This window comes from Amphibalanus amphitrite, unplaced genomic scaffold (genome assembly GCF_019059575.1).
Source record: "Amphibalanus amphitrite isolate SeventyFive unplaced genomic scaffold, NRLGWU_Aamphi_draft 001096F_arrow, whole genome shotgun sequence".
Lineage (NCBI taxonomy): Eukaryota > Metazoa > Arthropoda > Thecostraca > Balanomorpha > Balanidae > Amphibalanus > Amphibalanus amphitrite.
Window position 1 is genome coordinate 131,809 of NW_024882590.1, and position 18,772 is coordinate 150,580.

The 18,772-nt window shown below is 49.8% G+C and overlaps 1 protein-coding gene across 1 annotated transcript in view; it reads right to left on the reverse strand.

The window, feature by feature from the left end:
* Positions 1–18,320, reverse strand: part of LOC122370085 (uridine-cytidine kinase 2-B-like) — a 118,105-nt gene extending 99,785 nt beyond the window's left edge. The window contains exons 1-2 of the mRNA XM_043345347.1: positions 18,204–18,320; positions 17,722–17,847 (exon numbers count right to left, since the gene is read on the reverse strand). The gene's annotated coding sequence lies outside the window, so the exon portion shown is untranslated. The remainder of the gene's footprint in view (positions 1–17,721; positions 17,848–18,203) is intronic.
* Between the last annotated feature and the right edge of the window lie 452 nt (positions 18,321–18,772).

Consider the following 18,772-nt stretch of genomic DNA (forward strand, 5'->3'; position numbering starts at 1 on the left):
CGTGGGCTGGCGCTCGCCATACTTGTTTACGTTTTCGATCTCTCTCTCTCGGCCCATTCGCACCGGTCTAAAATAAATCGCGTTGATATTCATAAGCTCTTTCACTTCGAACCGATAAACGACAACTAAACATGGCGCGGTCGGTTTTGTGAATTACTACGTGATTGAGCATACCGCGATGACTATCATTCAAGAACTGACGGCACTGCTGGAGAGGCAAGTGAAGAGAGCCGCCGACGCCGACAAGCGCCTGGAGCGCTTGGAGAGGCTGCTAACCAGGGAGCCCTCCGCGGGGACGGACGCGACGACCGGAGTGTCAGAGTCGGGGGCTGAGCGAGGCGCTGATGGATCCGTTGGACCAGCTGCCGCCGCCCGCCGGACTGTCTGCCTGCCGGTGTCGGCGACCCCGCCCGCGCAACCTAAGTCGGCATCGACGTGCAACGACCGTGCCGAGTGCAGTGTTCACGACAGTGATTTAGGAGCGGTGAGCCGCAGGCTGGAGGACTTTGAGCTGACGCTCAAATACGCCGTGAACGTTTGTCGGGCGAGCGAAGGTGCCCGTGTCACGTGCCCAGACCTCCGCGGCAACGAGGGACATTCCGCGGTGCGCCTGCCGGCCTACAAGAGGCGCAGGCGGCCGAGTGTCGCCCATTCCGCTACCGCCACAGATCATCAGTTTCTCGAGCGTTGCCCTACCTGTGGCCGTCGCCAGCACGCCGGCGGAGACACGTGTCGCGCCGCTGGCGCCATCTGTCGTGCGTGTGGCGAACCGGGGCATTTTCAGGTGGTGTGCCACCAGAGGGCCAACACCACGGCCGATCGTCCAGTGGCGACATCTGCAGTGACGAGAGTACGCGACTCGCCGGTGGTGGCGCCAGTAACGGTAGCCGCCGGCACCGCCGTGTTGCCGCCGCCGGCGGACACGGGCGAAGCCGGGCACACTGCGCTTCAGCCAGCCGAGCTGAGTGACGCTGCTGACGTCCACGGAGCCTGCCCGCCGCCGGCGGGAGGCTGGCCAGCGCAGACCATGGACGGCGAGGCAGCCCCTGACAACGCCGTGTCATCGCCGCAGGCGGACACGGGCCGCACCGGCAGTACTGCAGCGCAGTCGACTGAGCCGGTCGGAGCTACCGCATCCTACGGAGCCTCACCGCCGCCGGCCGGAGGCATCCCAACTTGGAGCACGGACCGAGTGTACCGAGCCTCGCCGCCGCCGGCGGGAGGCCCATCGGTAGCCACCGGCGCCGCCGTGTCGTTGCCGCCGGCAGACACGGGCCGAGGAGCCGGCCGTACCGCGGCGCAGCCCACCGAGCCGGCTGGCGCGCGCGGAGCCTGCCCGCCGCCGGCGGGAGGCTGGCCGGCGCAGACCACGGACCGAGAGGCAGCCCCTGATAACGCCGTGTCACCGCCGCAGGCGGACACGGACCGAGCTGGGTGTACCGCGGCGCAGTCTACAGAGCCGGCTGGCGCCCACGGAGCTTCGCCGTCGCCGACGGGAAGCCTTCCAACGCGGACCAGCTACGGACACGGAACCGCTGACAACGCCGTGTCACAGCCGCCGGCGGACACGGGCCGAGTCGGGCGTACCGCGGCGCTGTCTACGGAGCCGGACGGAGTTACTGGAGCGTACAGAGCCTCGCCGCCGCCGGCGGGAGGTCTACAAACGCGGACCGGCGACGAAAACAAAACCGCTGGTGACGCCGTGTTGCCGCCGCCGGCGGACACGGACCAACCCGGGGGTACTGCGGCGCAGCCCGCACGCCCGGCCGGAGCCGCTGAAGCCTACGGAGCCTCGCCGCCGCCGGTGGGAGGCATCCCAACGCCGAGCATGGGCCAAGGTGCAGCGGCCGGCCCCGCCGTGTCGTCGCCGCCGGCGGACACCGGCCAGATTGAGCCCACCGCAGGGCAGTCTAGCGGGCCAGCCGACACCCACGGGGCCTCGCCGCCGCCGGCGGGAGGCCTACAAGCGCTGAGCACGGGCCCAGGTGCAGCTGCCGGCCCCGCCGTGTCACCGCCGCCGGCGGACACCGGCCAAACCGACTGTTCCGTGATACAGCCCACCGTACCCGGTGAGACTGATGACGCCTACAGAGCCTCGCCGCCGCTGGTGGGAGGCCCGCCGACGCAAAGCAGGGACAGCGAAGAGGTCGTCAGTGACGCCGTGTCGCCGCCGCAGGCGGACATGGGACAGACCGACTGTGCTGAGGATGACGCGTGTCTGGCGCCGCTCGTGGGCCCGGTTCAGGGGATGGCCGGAGACGCCGCTGGCTGTGATCCGTGGCCGCCACCCGACACCGGAGCGCCGCCTACCGGTGACCTCCCGGGCGACAACGGGCGCGCCCGCTGCGGACGCCGGAATAAGCGCCCGCCGCCATGGGTCGCAGCAGTCGTGTGTGCCAGCCCCGATCGTCTGTTCGTTCGTTGGGGTGCGACCTCGTGTGAGGAGTGAGACAACGTCGTGCAGTGTTGTGTTTTTGGCGGTTTCACGACTGTTGTCTCGAGGGGGAGATGTTGTGTTTGTGTATAGACCGCCCCGAGGCCCCCTACTTGGACCGCCTCTGCGACCCCACTGGGCCAGGTGCCTGTGAGCGCCCCTGCCGGCGCCAGCTGACCGTGCGCGCCAAGCGGCGTGACTGGCGCATGGGACGTGGGCTGGCGCTCGCCATACTTGTTTACGTTTTCGATCTCTCTCTCTCGGCCCATTCGCACCGGTCTAAAATAAATCGCGTTGATATTCATAAGCTCTTTCACTTCGAACCGATAAACGACAACTAAACAGAAGCCAGCTGTGACAAGGATTTTTTTCTTCGAACAACGGTTTCCGAGATATAGCCTCGGGCAATTCCAGCAGGTCGCGCTGCAGCCCTATGTTTGGCGGCCTATAACTCAGAAACTATTGGTTTTTTACGATAAAACTTTATATGGTTCAACTCACAATCAGCCAACAAACATTTTGGCTATCTCGCGTTTTCAATTTTTGAAAATTTTGATCACGTGACCTTTTGACCTATTTTTCGAAGAGTGACCTTGATATTTTTCCCACTGAAAGTTGCAATTTTGTCTGATGACGATTAAAGCCTTATCAATTGTCATTCATATGCGAAAATAAAAGAAGTGGATATCGCCCTGCGTTGACCTCAGGTCAGGTAATTTTTATGACCTGTCCATTATTACGAGCGGGAGCGACAGCGAGATCTCGAGAATAAAGCAAGATAGCGACAAGCGGTAAACGGTGCAGGGTACAAATGGATAAGGTCTATAATTTTTACTGAGGTCATTTTCAGGTCAGGTCAAAGATGACGTCACACTTGCCGGCCTATCTTGCCGGCCCTCACTTGCCGGCCTATCTTCAGGAGCCCTGTGGAGTCCTTATAGATCGGCAGCCTGAGGGCTCTCATGGGAGGACTCCCTGGGAGCCCTCAGAGTCACCAGTGTGGGGCCCACAGAGTTGCAGGTAGGTAGCCGTCAGATGCGCTTGTGTAAGACCTTCAGAGGCGCCAGTGTGGGGCCCTCAGAGCCGCCGCCGATGTAGGGCCTTAAGAAACATTGGTGTTAGTCCCTCAGATTGGTGGTATTGGGCTCTCAGAGGCGCCGGTGTGAGGCCCTCACAGGCGCCGTTATGGGCCCTCAGAGACACTGGTGTGAAGCCGTTCCATGCGGGTATGGGTCAGGACCCTAATTAGAGCTGAGCTGACGCTTAATGGGTCAGCAAGAGCACTCAGAGGCCAGCACAGGGCTATCAGAAGTCGGAGTGGGGCCGTTATGGAGATGTGTGATGTGTGGCGACTCAGGAGCCCGTGTCTCCGTGAGGTGCTCTCACGAGTCCTGCGGGTCTTATATCAGTCGAAATGAGGCACGCTTGGACCCTGAGCGGCCACTAATTGGCACTGCAGGGCCTCTCGGGCCCATAGGGCACCATGCATCTAATGAGGCGGCACGCGCCCCTTATGCCCCCCCCCCCCCCGCTTACGCTGCGCTGGCTGCGGCCATACAGGTAAATCGTATTCTAACCGTCCCTATTCCCAAGCATAGGCGGCGGCCGATTCCTGGCTTGCGCAATATGACTGCCGTCGTTACGCAATACGGTCAATAGGGTTGAAGCGGCATTGCTCCCTTGTGGTAAAAAGCAACATATTTTTAGACAAAATAAAGGCAATGACAACTAAATTGAGGTTACTAAATCGACTCTGATCACAAAAGTACCTAGTTACTAGGAAGGCTTTCTAATCAATTTTTATTTAGTTCCTCGTTATAGGCGTAAGAAGTGTAAGTCTGAATGGGGGGGCATACTTGTACTGAATGCCCCTCAGGCTCCTGTCCGGGGGGCATATGCCCCTAACCTATTAATTTGAGGACTCGTTTTAGGGCCTTGGGCGGGCGGGCGGGCGGATGGGGTCTGGGGAGACAGATAGACGGACGGACGAACATACGGAGAGACAGATGGACGGACGGACGGAGAATGGAGAAACGGACGGATGGATGGACGGACTGAGAGACGGAAGGGCGGACGGACGGACGGAGAGACGGACAAAGAGGTGGACAGACGGACGGGTAGAGAGAGAGAGAGAGAGAGAGAGAGAGAGAGAGAGAGAGAGAGAGAGAGAGAGAGAGAGAGAGAGAGAGAGAGAGAGGGTGGTGAGAGAAAGGAGGATAAGACTAATGAAGGAAAAGGAAAAGACAAACAGAGACTTCAGGGAGGACGGCAAGGAGACTGATACCTACAGAGAGGAACAGTAGCGGCGGAACACCTTCAATTAAGGGGGGGGGGGCACTGCCAACTTTTGGTCCCATTCTTTCCATGCAACGCCCATAGGGCTAATGTTAAAATGCCAAAATCAAAGGGGGGGACGGTGCCCCGGTGGCGCATTTACAAACTGTATACACGCCTTCGGAGCGCCAATCATATTGCACCAGCCGCTGGCGTGACGTCGGCCATGACGTCAGAGAAGGGGCGGAGCGAAGTTGGTTAGCCAGCTGTTTTCACAGCGCGGCGGGCGGCGCAGTGCGGCGAGCGCGCGATTTTGTTTGTAAACAATCGTTGCCAAGGCCGTATAGGTATAGATAGATGGTTGCAGCGTGATTGATTTTGATTGTTTGATTGATGTGATGCGACGAGTATCATGGATGAGGATACTTACGATAGCATAATTGGTAAACACAATTGCCTGCAAAGTTTAAATGTCAATCAGACCGGTCGTCCACCAAGCGCCTGGGGTCAAGTGGCTATGATCCTCGCAAATCACCTAGAGGAGCCGAGTTCCATTCTCGGGACGGCGAGTTTTTCTCATGAGCTCCGACGTCTAATTGAACGGTTTTACGTAAGCCTATAAGTAATATAAAGCAAACCCCTCTTATTGACGAACACGGTTGGCGGCTCACACGCATGTTGCAGGTCAGAGTGGGTGGTATGAAACGACGCGTCTCGACCGTCTCCGTGTTGTTTGCTAGGTGTGCACGCTGTCAGTGCACGGGTTTTGTGCATTTCGCCGAAAATCATTCTGGATTCTAATGAAATCGGACGTCTAAATAGGCCGACTCGGCGGCGCTCTGAACGGCAGACGGCTTAAAAGATCAACTTGAAACTTATACGCCCGTCTAGCGGCATCGATTTTGGCGAGGCACTTTTCGGATCTTCGGCATTTTGGAGCATAGTTAGAGATCCGAAAAGTGGCTGGCAACACCTGGCTTGCAGGGCCTCCTCTAACATGTTAACTGGGGGGCCGCGCCCCCCCCCCCCCCCAGTGATGCCGCTGCCCCCCCCCCCCAGTGGAGCTGAAATCGCGTCACTGGGGGGGCCACACAGTTAAACCAATAATGTAGAAAAATGAGGAAATTTCACTAAAAGCGTACCACACAAACAATCCAGATTCCAGACTATCTCCACGATCACCACGTTACCGTAAAGTGGGGCTATTTGAAACGGATTTTACAGTTTTTGGCCTCTCCCTTTAAGACGGCTCATATTTCTTATAGCATGTAAATTGCAAAAATGTAGTTCTCTGTGAGCTCTTTCATATAGGTGTATTTTGGTTCAGCTAGTAATAATGACTGAGGTTATTTTTTATGTTAAAGCCTGTCTCAAATAGCCCCATAGGGTGGGGCTATTTGAGACAGTTTTAGTTGCAAGGAAATTAAAGAAAATCGGTCACGCTAGAGATAATTTTTAAACGCCATGCATTTGGAAATTGAATTTTGATCATTTTGGCAAAAATTGTTTTTTCAAAGACTGTTATATGACCTTTATATTCAATCTTTTCCTTTTTCGTAGGACACTTCATTTCGGTAGGGTATAAAATTGCATCACTATATGCTAAGGCTATCATAATATGATGTGACCCATAGCTTTCAAACTGACAGGATGATCATCAAGGACTATTTTAAAGTCATCGACTGTAAAATTTTGAAAGTAAGTTTTTGTATATAGCCCCGGTGACGTGAAAACAGATATACCGAAAGTCGGTGGGGCTATTTGAGACAGTCTCGCTACCTTATGAAGCACACTGTAATGAATCAAACAAGGCAAAATGTTTCCCAAAACATTTGAGTGAATGGTCTGCATGATTATTTGTTCCATTGTACATCTCCATGCGAAGAAATAACAGAAAAATGTTAAACGGTTTTGATTTTATGCCGATTTTCCTCGATCGCTGCATGCCGTATCACTTGGCCGGTTACCCTACCACATAAAGTACTTGGATAGGCTCACCTAACAGTACGTTCATGTGTTAAGTAACATTCGATGGTGTTTTTTGGTCAACCAAGGTAGACATATGTTGATTGTCGAATGAGTCAGTGACTGATGAAGCACATTTTAAGCACATATTCATCAGAATAACTAGTTTGGTCACCAGCTAAAGGGTTATTATGTTACACTACGAACATGTAAATATTGCTTGCTGCTAAAAGTACCTACCATGAACCCACTGCACGTTTATGACCACGACCGATTCACCGGTGTTGCTTATGTCGAACGTTCGATGCACTTCATGTAGATGGCGGTAAGTCTTCTCGGGTGCATCGCATCACCGTTATCATCAGCTATTTGGCATATCCGTTGAGGTTTGACCAGGTGGGCATCATCGGGATTCTGAGACAATGGGTTACGCAATCGGCAGTACCGTTAAAAATATATAATATTTTCATGAAAAATGTGCTTAACCTATAAGCAAAAGGGTAATAGCGATAGATACAGTGGCGAAGCTGTTAAAACTTCAACTTTTTTAAGCTGCAGGTAGGGGTCCTTTTCGAGCAACTTAAATTGTGCGTTTTTCTGTATTTCGTATTTAATTGCAAATTTCTTTCAGAACTTTTCGAAATTTTTAAAAAGGTTATTCAGAGCATTCATTGTTCAATTCCACATCAGCTTAAGCAAAAATGACGAAAAAACATCAAACGGTTTTCATTTTACAGCGATTTTACTATACCATTACCTTACTGTCTCAAATAGCCCCACTTTACGGTACTAATTTTAGTTTTCTTATACCTACAGTTGTTTTTTAACCCGCGCGGGGCTGGGGGGGGGGTAAATTTTACCCCCCTCGCGAATTTTTGCGATATCTCAAAAACGGCGGCGCGCAGCGCCGCCAAACTTTCAGTACCTTTTCTCACATCAATTTGACACGTTCCCTGAAAATTTGAGCAAAATCCGTCGGAAAATTTTTGAGAAATTGACGTTTTAGTGACGTCATGTTCGTCATTTTCGCCTCAAAAACGGCAAAAGTTCAAACGCCGCTAACATCTTCATTTTTAAAGGCATTAAGACGTAACAAAAAAGGTTATACGTAATTTTACTTTGTCTATCAAATGGCTATCTCGGTTTTTTGAAAATTTTGGATTTTGGCCTAAATTTTTTCAAAAAACTGACTTTTTTGGGAAAATCATTATAAAATCCAAAATTTTGAGTCTATCGAAAAAACCGGAATATATGTCAGAGAAGTGGTCTATTTGCACCTACATACCAAATTTTAGAAGAATCGGTTCAAAAATGTGGGAGTTATTCAAAATTTTATGACGTCACGACACACAAAATTTTTGAAAAATGACTTTTTTTGGAAGTTCTAGACCTCGTACGGAAACAAAAATAGCACCATTCGATTCGCCGTGAAAAACTGCATCAGATAGACACCTTTTTAAGCCTCTACAACCAACTTCAAAATTTGACCTCACTTGACCTGACCTTGACCTGACCTCGACCTGAAATTCATCCAGAGGTGGTCCATATCACTTATTGAGTGTGCCTATTGAATTCTATGAGTAAAATGACCCATAAAACATGTGTCGCACATGCCCTTTTCTATATTGTTTTTTGGTGACCTGACCTGACCTGACCTGACCTTGACCTTGACCTCTGAATGATATTGTATGCAACGAATATTGTCTTGGTAGCCTAAGAACACGTTTTGGGCGATCAGTCTCAGTCCATGACTCCATTCTTCGGCAACTACGGTGCAAGGCCGATACTGTAGAAACTTGCAATTTGTACCCTTGACCTGACCTTGACCTTGACCTCAAACTTTAAATCAAGTACATGTTTTTAGTAGTTCGTGATGAGAGCTTTCGATTGGCGTTTGAATTTTCCAAATCGGACCGTTAGTTCGGGAGATAACAGGGGGGTAAAATTTACCCCCCCCCCCCAGCCCCGCGCGTTCGGCTAAAGACCCCAGCCCCGCGCGGGTTAATCTACAAAGAACATTTCACATCCGCATGTTGCCTAAGATGAGCCACGGAATGAGGTCAGACAATGCAGTTTTTATAATCGAACACCGACTGAAGCCCGAACGGGGCATGGCCATTGATGAATTCCTTTGAGAAGGAAGCGTCCCGGAAGGTCGCCCTCTCAATCAGTCAAACGCTCACGCTTCTACACGGAGAAGGACTATTTTATTCGGGAGACGGGTTCATTCTTGAAGAGGAAATCTTGCTACGGTCAAATGAGAACACGGCGGAGCACGGGAAAAGTTTTTATTCCCCGGTGTTTGGGACTGGAAGCAATAAGCCCTCACACTTATTGAGGGGTTAGCCGTTAGATAGACCCACCCCTAGGGTTTTTGTAAATAACTCACGTAAAAAAGTGGCCCAGCGTGGCAAAACTTTTATTATTCTTGTGATTATCAATTGGCTGCACATTTCCTGAAATGACCCTGGTCCCTAGCCTTCATTACTATTGACCTGTGGCCTGTTTCTTAAGTCATTTTCAGGCAGGTAGCTTTTTAGGATAGTGAGCTGTTTTCAGGCAGGTAGCTGTTGGTTAATGGATTCCAGTGTTAGTGGGAAAGATTGACCCTCACACTTTTAGCGGTTGGTTAGATTCCTGACGCACTGCGTGCCGTTTAATACAATTTTTCTATAATATAGGGATTTTGTTTTATTCTCGAAAGTCGAAAAGCCAGAAATTTTCGTCGATTTCGGACGTTGCCGGGATCGTTAGGTACCTAAAATGAGACCCTGCCGCCTGGATCCACCAGTAGGGTGACGTAGCCTACCATTTCTTGAATATTTTTTTTTTCAAATTAAAAATGAAAATCATGGTATCAGGGCTGTGACGAAAAATAAGTGGCCTAAATCCGATGAGAAAACTGAATTTGGGGGAACCCTAGGTTTGACTTCTGAGCCTCTGCCCCCCCCCCCCCCCAGTGAAAATTCCTTAGAGGAGGCCCTGCTGGCTTGCTAGTACCATGACAACTGAGCATCCTTGCTGACCATCCTTCCCTCCTTGGGCGTGTCTTGGAGCTTCTTCGACCTCTATTCCCCTTGTGGACACTGCGCATCTCGGAGACCGGGGAAACTGCATGTTGGCTTATTGTGATTTGGTGTAGCATATTGGGGTGTTTGTGCATTAGGGTTGTTAAAAAAAAAACGGATTTTGGAAAAGTATACGGGCTCATGGCTCATGTGGTGCGGTATTCTTTTCTGAGTCCAATGATGCCCATTTTTCTGAAAAGTATTAACTGTTAGGGGCTCCTCAAACGGCTTAAAGAGGACCATGTTACGCCCGCCGACCGGCCGGTGTCAATAAGGGCGAGAATTCGACGCCGCGCACGGGCGGCAGCGCCTTATCGGCACCGCGCGCCACGACATCTGCCGGGCGGCCGGCCGGGCGGTGGGAAGTTATAAGTGCGTGGTCTTTATCACGCGATCGGGATACGCTATCCCATGTTTTCGGGGCGGACAGTTTCAGTGCAGCATCGGTGCGTCTGCCACGGTGGTCTGTGTCGATGGTACAGAAAATAACTCAAACAGAGCTCAGAAAAGACTGAATGATTCCGGTTAGTTGCCTCCAAACAATCCATTTCAAGAATACATTTGCCTTCTTAACGTACCGTATCACTTGTTAATTCTTTAAAAAGCAAACTCTGAGCAATAGCAGACTTCTTTGCATTGCTGTTGACAATTCACGTTACTTTTGGACGGTGGCTCGCACCCCCAATATGCTGCCACGCATCTTAAATCTAACGGCGAAACGCGCAACTGTGCGAGAATCGAAAATTCACGATTTACGCACAGCAAGAGCTGGCAATGCACAAGAACAGAATATGGAGACCCGGAAGTCATCGGTTCAAGTTTGGGGGTGGGTTTGACGAGCATGGGCGTCACCAATGTCATTATGCAGATACGTTGATGTCAAATGCTGAAGCAACAGAATCGACGCCAGGTTTAACTTAGATTAGCAGGCCGAAATAAAACAGCATGTCCGGGAATGACAGGGTGGCCACCCTGACAGTGTGACGAAGTGAGACATGAGTAGAGACATTAGCCGGAGTACCTATAAAGCGCCGTTTATCCAATCCTTCGAGCATAAGCGACGCCGGCAGTCCGGCCAGGGCGGCCGTGCCCACCGATGCCGATCAAGACCCGAATCCAGACCCGGCATAGAACACATCTCTGCCCTGACGTGACACATTACCGCGGTGTGTCACTCATGACGGATAGACCAATGCAGGAGCCTTGCCAGCTCCTGTTGTACCTACTTCGTTAAATTTTCGATTCTCGCTAAGTTGCCGTTTCGTCGTTGGAATAGAGTTACGCGGCAGCATATTGGAGCTGCGAGTCACCGTCCAAAAGCAATTTAAATTGCAACAGCAATGCAAAGAAGTCTGTTATTGCTCAGAGCTTGCTTTTTGAAGAATTAAAAAGTGATACAGTACGTTAAGAAGGCAGCTGTATTCTTGAAATGGATTGTTTCGAGGCAACTATCCGGAATCATTCAGTCTTTTCTGAGCTCTGTTTGAGTTATTTTCTGTACCATCGACACAGACCACCGTGGCAGACGCACCGATGCTGCACTGAAACTTTCCGCCCCGAAAACATGGGATAGCTCACCCCGATCGTGTGCAAGAAGACCACGCGCTTGTAACTTCCCACTGCCCAGCCGGCCGCCCGGCAGATGCCGTTGCGCGCGGTGCCGATAAGGCGCTGCCGCCGGCGCGCGGCGTCGAGTTCTCGCCCTTATTGACACCGGCCGGTCGGCGGGCGTAACATGGTCCTCTTTAAGCCGTTTGAGCAGCGCCTTGCAGTAATACTTTTCGGAAAAAAGGGTATCATTGGACTCAGAAAAGAATACCGCACCACATGAGCCATGAGCCCATATACTTTTCCAAAAATCGGTTTTTTTGAACAACCCTATTGTGCATAATCAGTGTACGTCTGCAGCTTTGTGTTTGTTTCATTGGATTGGTGGTGCTTGCCACTCGCGTACTTTTGTTTCGCTGGTGGGAATGGGTGGACCAGGCCGGGGTAGAGGCAAGGGTGGGTATGCGCCTGCGGAGAAGCCTAGCTCAAGGACAGAATCAACAGTTCAGGGACAGTCAGGGCAAGTTGTCGCCCAGAGCCCAGAAAATACTTCCAGCCCTGAATCTGATGTGCCAGCACAGTTTCAGAATAAGAGCTCTAATTCTGGCCACAGTTGTGGCATGTGCGGTCATGAAGTGGGGGACGATGCTATCGGCTGTGACAAGTGTTCCAATTGGGTGCATTCTACTGAGATGTGTTCAGGCCTCCCAAAAGACGCAATTTCTACAATAGCAACTCTAAGTGGGGATGCCATACTCTTTGTCTGCACCAACTGCAGGGTGAAGTCATCTAACTCAGGGATCTCCACGAGACAGAGTGGTACATCAGGTAGTGGAAATGACCAACTAATACAGCAGCTCTTTTTATCAGTCAAGGGGATATGCTCCGCAGTCATTGAAGTAACTTACCTGCAGAATGGACAAAGCTTTCTCAGGTATGCAGGCATCAGCTCCTCCACCAGTTCCACCAACCCAACCGCAACCTCAGACATCTGTCCAGCCCAGCAATCCTGCCACTTCTAGTGGCTCTGATGAGTACAGATCTGTCATTCGCCAGGAGATGAGGGAGATGCAGGAGCGGGCCAAACGCAAACAATCCATTATCATCAAAGGTTTACATGCTCAGTCTCCCAGGGAGTTGGCTACCAAGTTTGGTGAGCTTTCGCTGGTTTTTGCAGGCATTCGAGTTGAAATATCCGACGTTGTCCCCATCCCAAACCACACCGATCTCTATCGCGCCATAATCCTGGATGAGGAAAACCGCAAGCTGGTCCTCGAGAGGGCAAAGTCTCTCAAGGACACAGAGCATAAGAAGGTTTTTATCCGACGAGATCTTACCTTTGCCCAGCGTCAGGAACTCAGAGACCGTCGCGCACAGCGAGCTGAGGGTGAGACTCCAAGCGCCGCCCCCGAGACTCCTGGGCCTGTCGCGCCGGGAAACTAGTACGTTCGTCTCCTGGACCACTTTTTACTGTCTTTCGAACTGTTAATGTTAATGTGAATGGTTTGCGCAGCAAATTGAATTGTCTAGCTGATTTTCTTGTGAAAGAACATATCAAGATAGCATGCATCACTGAGTCACACCTAGTGCCATCACTCCCCAATTCCTTCATTGAAATCCCAGGATACTCCTTGATCCGCCATGACACTGGTGGATTGGTTCAGAAGCATGGGGTTTGTGCATATGTGGACAGCAGTGTTCTTGTGGATAGTGTCACTCAACCTGTACCCAATGTTCTAACTTTTAGGCTGGTGTCTTTCAACGTTTTTGTTGTCGTGGTGTACCGTCCCCCTTCCAACAATGCCGTCACCAACAACTTGCTCTCTCAATTTCTTAATGAGTTCTGCCTCGACAAGGAAGTGATCTTGGTCGGAGATTTTAATCTGCCTGCAATCAACTGGACTGATGTTGGTATAGATGCTCCTCCACTTGAATCTATGTTCGTGGACACATTTAACTCATTGGGGTTGACTCAGTGGGTAACCGAAGCAACGTTTCCTAGATCGGGGAACATTCTTGACTTGGTGTTGACTTCAGAACAGGACAGGATAGGAAGTATCGATGTCTTGGCTCCTCTTCCTGGGTTTGACCATTGTCCTGTGATTTTTGATTATGTCTTTCAAACTGTCTCATGTAATGATGATGACACAAATCCACTTTGTGCCCCGCGCAGAGCTTGGCACAAGGGCAATTATGCATCAATCAGGCAACAGCTGGCTGCCTTCAACTGGGACCAGGAGTTTGGTGACAAGAGTGCAACCGAATGTGTCCTGCATATGACTGGCATTTTGAACAACCTTGCGAGTAGCTTTGTGCCTCTTAAAAAAGTTCGTGAAAGGTCTCTTCCCTTCCAGACCAGACCGCCATCCAGCCTGATCCGCCTCCGCCACGCCGCATAGCAAAGGTACAAGACGGTCAGGCAGCAGCTTGGGAGGTCTGCAGCTGGTGCTCGTGTTGCGTACGCTGAATTCTCATCTGTCAACCGTCAGTACCGTTCTTTTGCTGTGCGTAGTCAAGCGGAATATGAACGTAAACTAGTAACCAGATCAAAGCAGAATCCCAAGCTGCTGCATTCCTACATCAGGGGCAAAAAGGTAGGGCGCCCTTCTGTCGGTCCTTTGACGTGCTCGGGACAGCTTAGTGGTGACCCAGCAGTCATGGCTGAGTGCCTTGCAGAATCATTTGCGTCAGTCTTTAACCGTGTCTCTCCAGTCAACCCTGTCCCAGACCAACACCTACCGAGCAGGTTTGTGATGTGCATTTCACTACTGACAGTGTCAGATCTGCATTACAGGAACTTGATGGCAACTCTGCCATGGGCCCAGACTATATTCATCCATTTCTTCTCAAGTCCTGTGCACCAGAGCTCGCGTACCCTGTCAGTGTCATTTTTCAGCGCTGCTTATATGAAGGTGTAGTTCCGTACCTGTGGAAGGTGTCTACTGTTATTCCATTGTTTAAAAAAGGCAGTAGAAATGACCCCCTTAATTACAGACCTGTTAGTTTAACTTCTGTATGCTGCAAAACCATGGAGCGCCTCATCACTGGATGCTTAACCAGTTTCTTGGAGAGCGAGTCTCTGCTTAACCCCAACCAGTTTGGTTTCAGAGCTGGTCGATCTACCATGGACCAGTTGTTGCTAGTGTATAGTGAGGTGTCAAAATGTGTGGACGATGGACGTGTTGTCGATGTCATCCTATTCGATTACAGTAAAGCGTTTGACATGGTGTGCCATGATATTCTTCTTGCTAAACTGCATTGCATTGGCGTCCGAGGTCGTATTCTCGAATGGATCTCGTCATTCTTGTCTGACCGTAAAATGAGAGTGTCTGTCATTGGGTCAATGAGCCGTGAAAGAGATGTCACTAGTGGTGTTCCTCAGGGATCCGTGCTGGGGCCGCTGCTTTTCCTTATTTATATCAACTCCATTGCTACTAATTTAAGATGCAACTACAAGATATTTACTGATGACTTAAAGTTATATGCATGTGTCCAACAACATGACCAGCTCCCTGCTGTCCCTGACATCCAATCAGATATCGATAATCTGTTCAATGCTTCCACATCCTGGGGCCTAAGAATGAATGCTAAGAAGTGTGCTGTATTGAGGTTCTCTCGTTCACTAGGCGGTACATCTCCTGTCCAGTATCACTTGAATGGTTGCGTAATCCCAGCAGTAAGTTCACACACAGATTTGGGTGTAATCGTTGATACTGACCTTAAGTTTCACAGACACATTCGCTCAGTGGTACACAAAGCAGGGAGGCTTGCCCAGAACTTCCTCAAGAGCACAGTGTGTAGGGAACCTGAGTTCATGCTGTACCTGCTCACTGTTCACATCAGACCGATTATAGAGTACTGCTCATGTGTGTGGAACACGGGGTATCTGGGGGACTTGCGCCTTTTAGAGTCTGTCCAGAGGCGTTGGACGAAACAATTCTCCTCGGTTGAGACACTTGACTATGCCGGTAGACTACGTGCCTTGCAGCTTTTCTCAGTCAAGGGCAGACTGCTGAGGGCAGATCTTATTCAGTGCTGGAAGTTGTTTAATGGCAAGAGTCACCTAGATGTCCCTGACCTGTTTAAACGTCCTACACACCGCAGCACGCGAGGTCATTGCTATAAGATTTTCATTCCGACGTCTCACACCGATGTAAGGAGACGCTTCTTCAATGTGAGATGCATAGCTGCGTGGAATGCCTTGCCACAGCATGTTGTGACCGCACCCAACTTAGCTGGCTTCAAAAAGTTACTAGAGAAGGCGCTGGGCGAGGCTCTATACGAATTCATTGACTGACGGTTGTACAGTAACTGTACAACCGTCAGTCAATGAGTTCGTTTGTCTAGACATACGCTCGTTGCGGAGCTACCAATGATAAATGTGTTGCGCTGTCGATAATATCATAATATGTTTGTGCTCATTGAAGACGCCAAATTCCAGCCATACCATATTATGCATTGTTGTTATCATGTGAGCTGTGCTTCAATCTGGGCTGGCGCGTCTTGTGATCAGGGTTCCTATATATCCTTTTCGATATCCTAACCATGTTTTGGACTCAGAAAATGGGAACCCAACCAGGTGAGTGAACCAGGTGAGTGGGTCTCGGTCAGTTCATCAAATTTGGAGCAAGCTTCCCTTGGGTCTCTAGCATCTATTCCCTTGATAATGATCGTATGGCGTCTTTTTTCCCTCTCTCTCATCTCTCTGAGTTCTTCACGAATCAATGAGCGGTCCTGAGAAGGCATTTGGGGAGGAAGGGTGGGGAAATGGTGGAACGACCGACCTGGTTGGATCCGGAGGCAGAGGACAAGCTTGTTTTTGCATGGCAAGAGATTTGACCTGGGATGAAAGGTCTGTCAGAACTGCACACATGCCACGAAACTGCTGAAAGAGCTGTTGGAGTGTTTCTCTTAGGTCATTGTCAAATGAGGAATGTTCCTTGTCATGAGTTACTTTCAGACGGCATCTCATGCAGCTGAACTTAATGCCGCCACCATCATAGGTACTTAAGAATAGCATCAAGAACATTCTGTGGAAGACCAGAACACATCTCTGACCCATGCACCCATATTTCACAGTCATCACAGCCAATAGCCACCTCTCCCACATCAGTGTTAACCCTATTAGTGGCAGGCTCCTGGCTACCCCATATTAGTGGCAGGGGGGCTGTTTACGACCCCCCCTTGATATCTCGAGATCTAACCGGCCGATTTTCAAAATTCAAACGGCATTCGATTTGGCTCAACGAGATCTACATTTCTAAAAAAAAAAAAATTAAAAAATGTTAATAGGGGGGTAGAGGGGGTAAAAACGGGCAAATTGCAGATACATTTTAGACTGTTTATCACGGCCAGGTTTCTGAACCAATCTTAACACAACTTTTGCCGATCGATAGAGAATGAACCAGGAATTCACATGGATCCTAAAAATATGCATTTTCAAAAAATCATAGGCGGATACAGATCATTGAGATTGGGGGTACACAAAAAGTATAGTAAATAAGGTTTTTGTTGGTACTGTTTCTAAAAAGGGTGGCAATGGTCTTGTTATGTTACAATTTTCTTATGAGAGAACGACTAAAATTGTATTGGTCATGCATAGGCGGTGTCAGGGCACCTATGTTGGGAGGTAAAAAATAACCCCCCTTTTTGGACGCCTGGATCCGCCTATTATAGCAAAAACGTGTCAAAAGAGGATGCACAATAACTTTGTATATGTTATCACATGATACCTTTCATTCACTGTTCGTAAAACTGGTGCAGTATCGTGATCTTCCCCAAATGACTCGCTTCACGAATAGGACCCCCCAATTCCCAGTGCTCTGGAGCCACCCCTGGTAAAGTTATGAACTTGAAATTTTCAGGGAATGTGCCCAATTTAGTTTTAGGAAAAGTCAGAAAATTTCAGCATCGTAGCTTCAGCGGTTTCGGAGATATTCCCGAAAAACCTGAGGGGTGGATAAAAACAACCCCCCTGCCACTAATAGGGTTAAAAGTTCCGCAAAGCTGCTGAGCTGACCCGCAGACGCAGCTGCCTGGTTAGTCCGATCAGACTGACTGCTCGGTCTACCACGACCCCTGGATTTGTTTTTAGGTGGCATGGTCAAGACTACAGGCGCAATAGGTCTGACAAGTGTTCAGTGGCCAGACAAGTGTTTGTCTAGGCAGGTACCTATCGAAAAGGAAACAATGAGTGGTGTAAATGCAAGTAACACAGAAAAACAACAAACACAAGTAGAGTTAATCCTGGCACAACATGCACTAGTGATGCACCCGCCACCCAGTCAGTGTTTGTCCTAGTCTAGCAAACATGTGCGAGCCAGTGGACAAAAGCCATGCCACATGTAAAGCGCAGGTGAAGGTTGGACTGGACGTGGGAAGCAGTATGCAGCCAAGTCAGATAGGGTTAGTGAAGTGCAGTGACTGCCTTACTGGATAAGCAGGCTGGAGGTACTTCCAACCAAGTATTCCATGCAGTCAGTCCACAGCCAGCTCCACGTTCCTCGAAGGCTCAGGAATCAGGCGCCCCCAATGGAATCAGGCGACGTGGAATGACCCCTTAAATAAACAGTCAACCAGGCAATAATGTTGGACGACGGTGAAAACAGGGCGCCTGGGGCGATTTGATAAAGGTTCGTGAAATTCACACGTGACGTTTAGCATGAGGAAGGCCCACAAAGGGGGAGAAGTTCCAAATGTCACGTGACTAATATGCCCTCCGGCGCCCTTTTTTCACCGGCGTCCATAATGGGACGACGGTGAAAACAGGGCGCCTGGGGCGATTTTGTGCACCAAAGATATCGAAAATGTTCCCTAGCTGCTGCAAGTAATATCAGATATCTATTATAAGGTAAATTATCATATCACCAATAAAACAAAACAACCCACCCAGTGTAACAACCACATATACTCACAAATAATATCAACGGGATTTATCACTGTGTTTCACTGTTTTCTTCCATTATAGAGTTCAGTGGGTTTTTCAGTGTTTTTTTTTTTCAATACTTTTTGCACTGAACTCTATAATAAACTCTATAATGAATGACTTTTTGTTTGAAACATCTGCGCCAGAGCCGTCAATTCTGTTAAAATGTCCTCTAAAACACAGCAACACTTTGACAGTGACCACTACTTCACTGCAACTACTTAAAAGCATTTCTTCTCTCAAAAAGCATTCAAAAGCCAATATGAGTGAACAAAAATGAAAGATTGACTGCTGTTCTTTGATTTGAAATGACTTTTTATGTATAGAAACATCACTTTATGACACTACGAGCCAGGATCCAAGTGCACCCTCGGTGACGTCATTTGACCCTACCGCCCGCTGAGAACCGTGACCTGAGCCTGCTCGATGCGCTGATTCCGAAAATGTACCTCTTTTGGGGTGGTATTTTGCACCGTTAACGAGTTAACGAGCAATTAACATTTTAACGGGAAACGGCGGGGTCTTTCGATTTGGCTGAAAATCAGTATACAGGGCCTC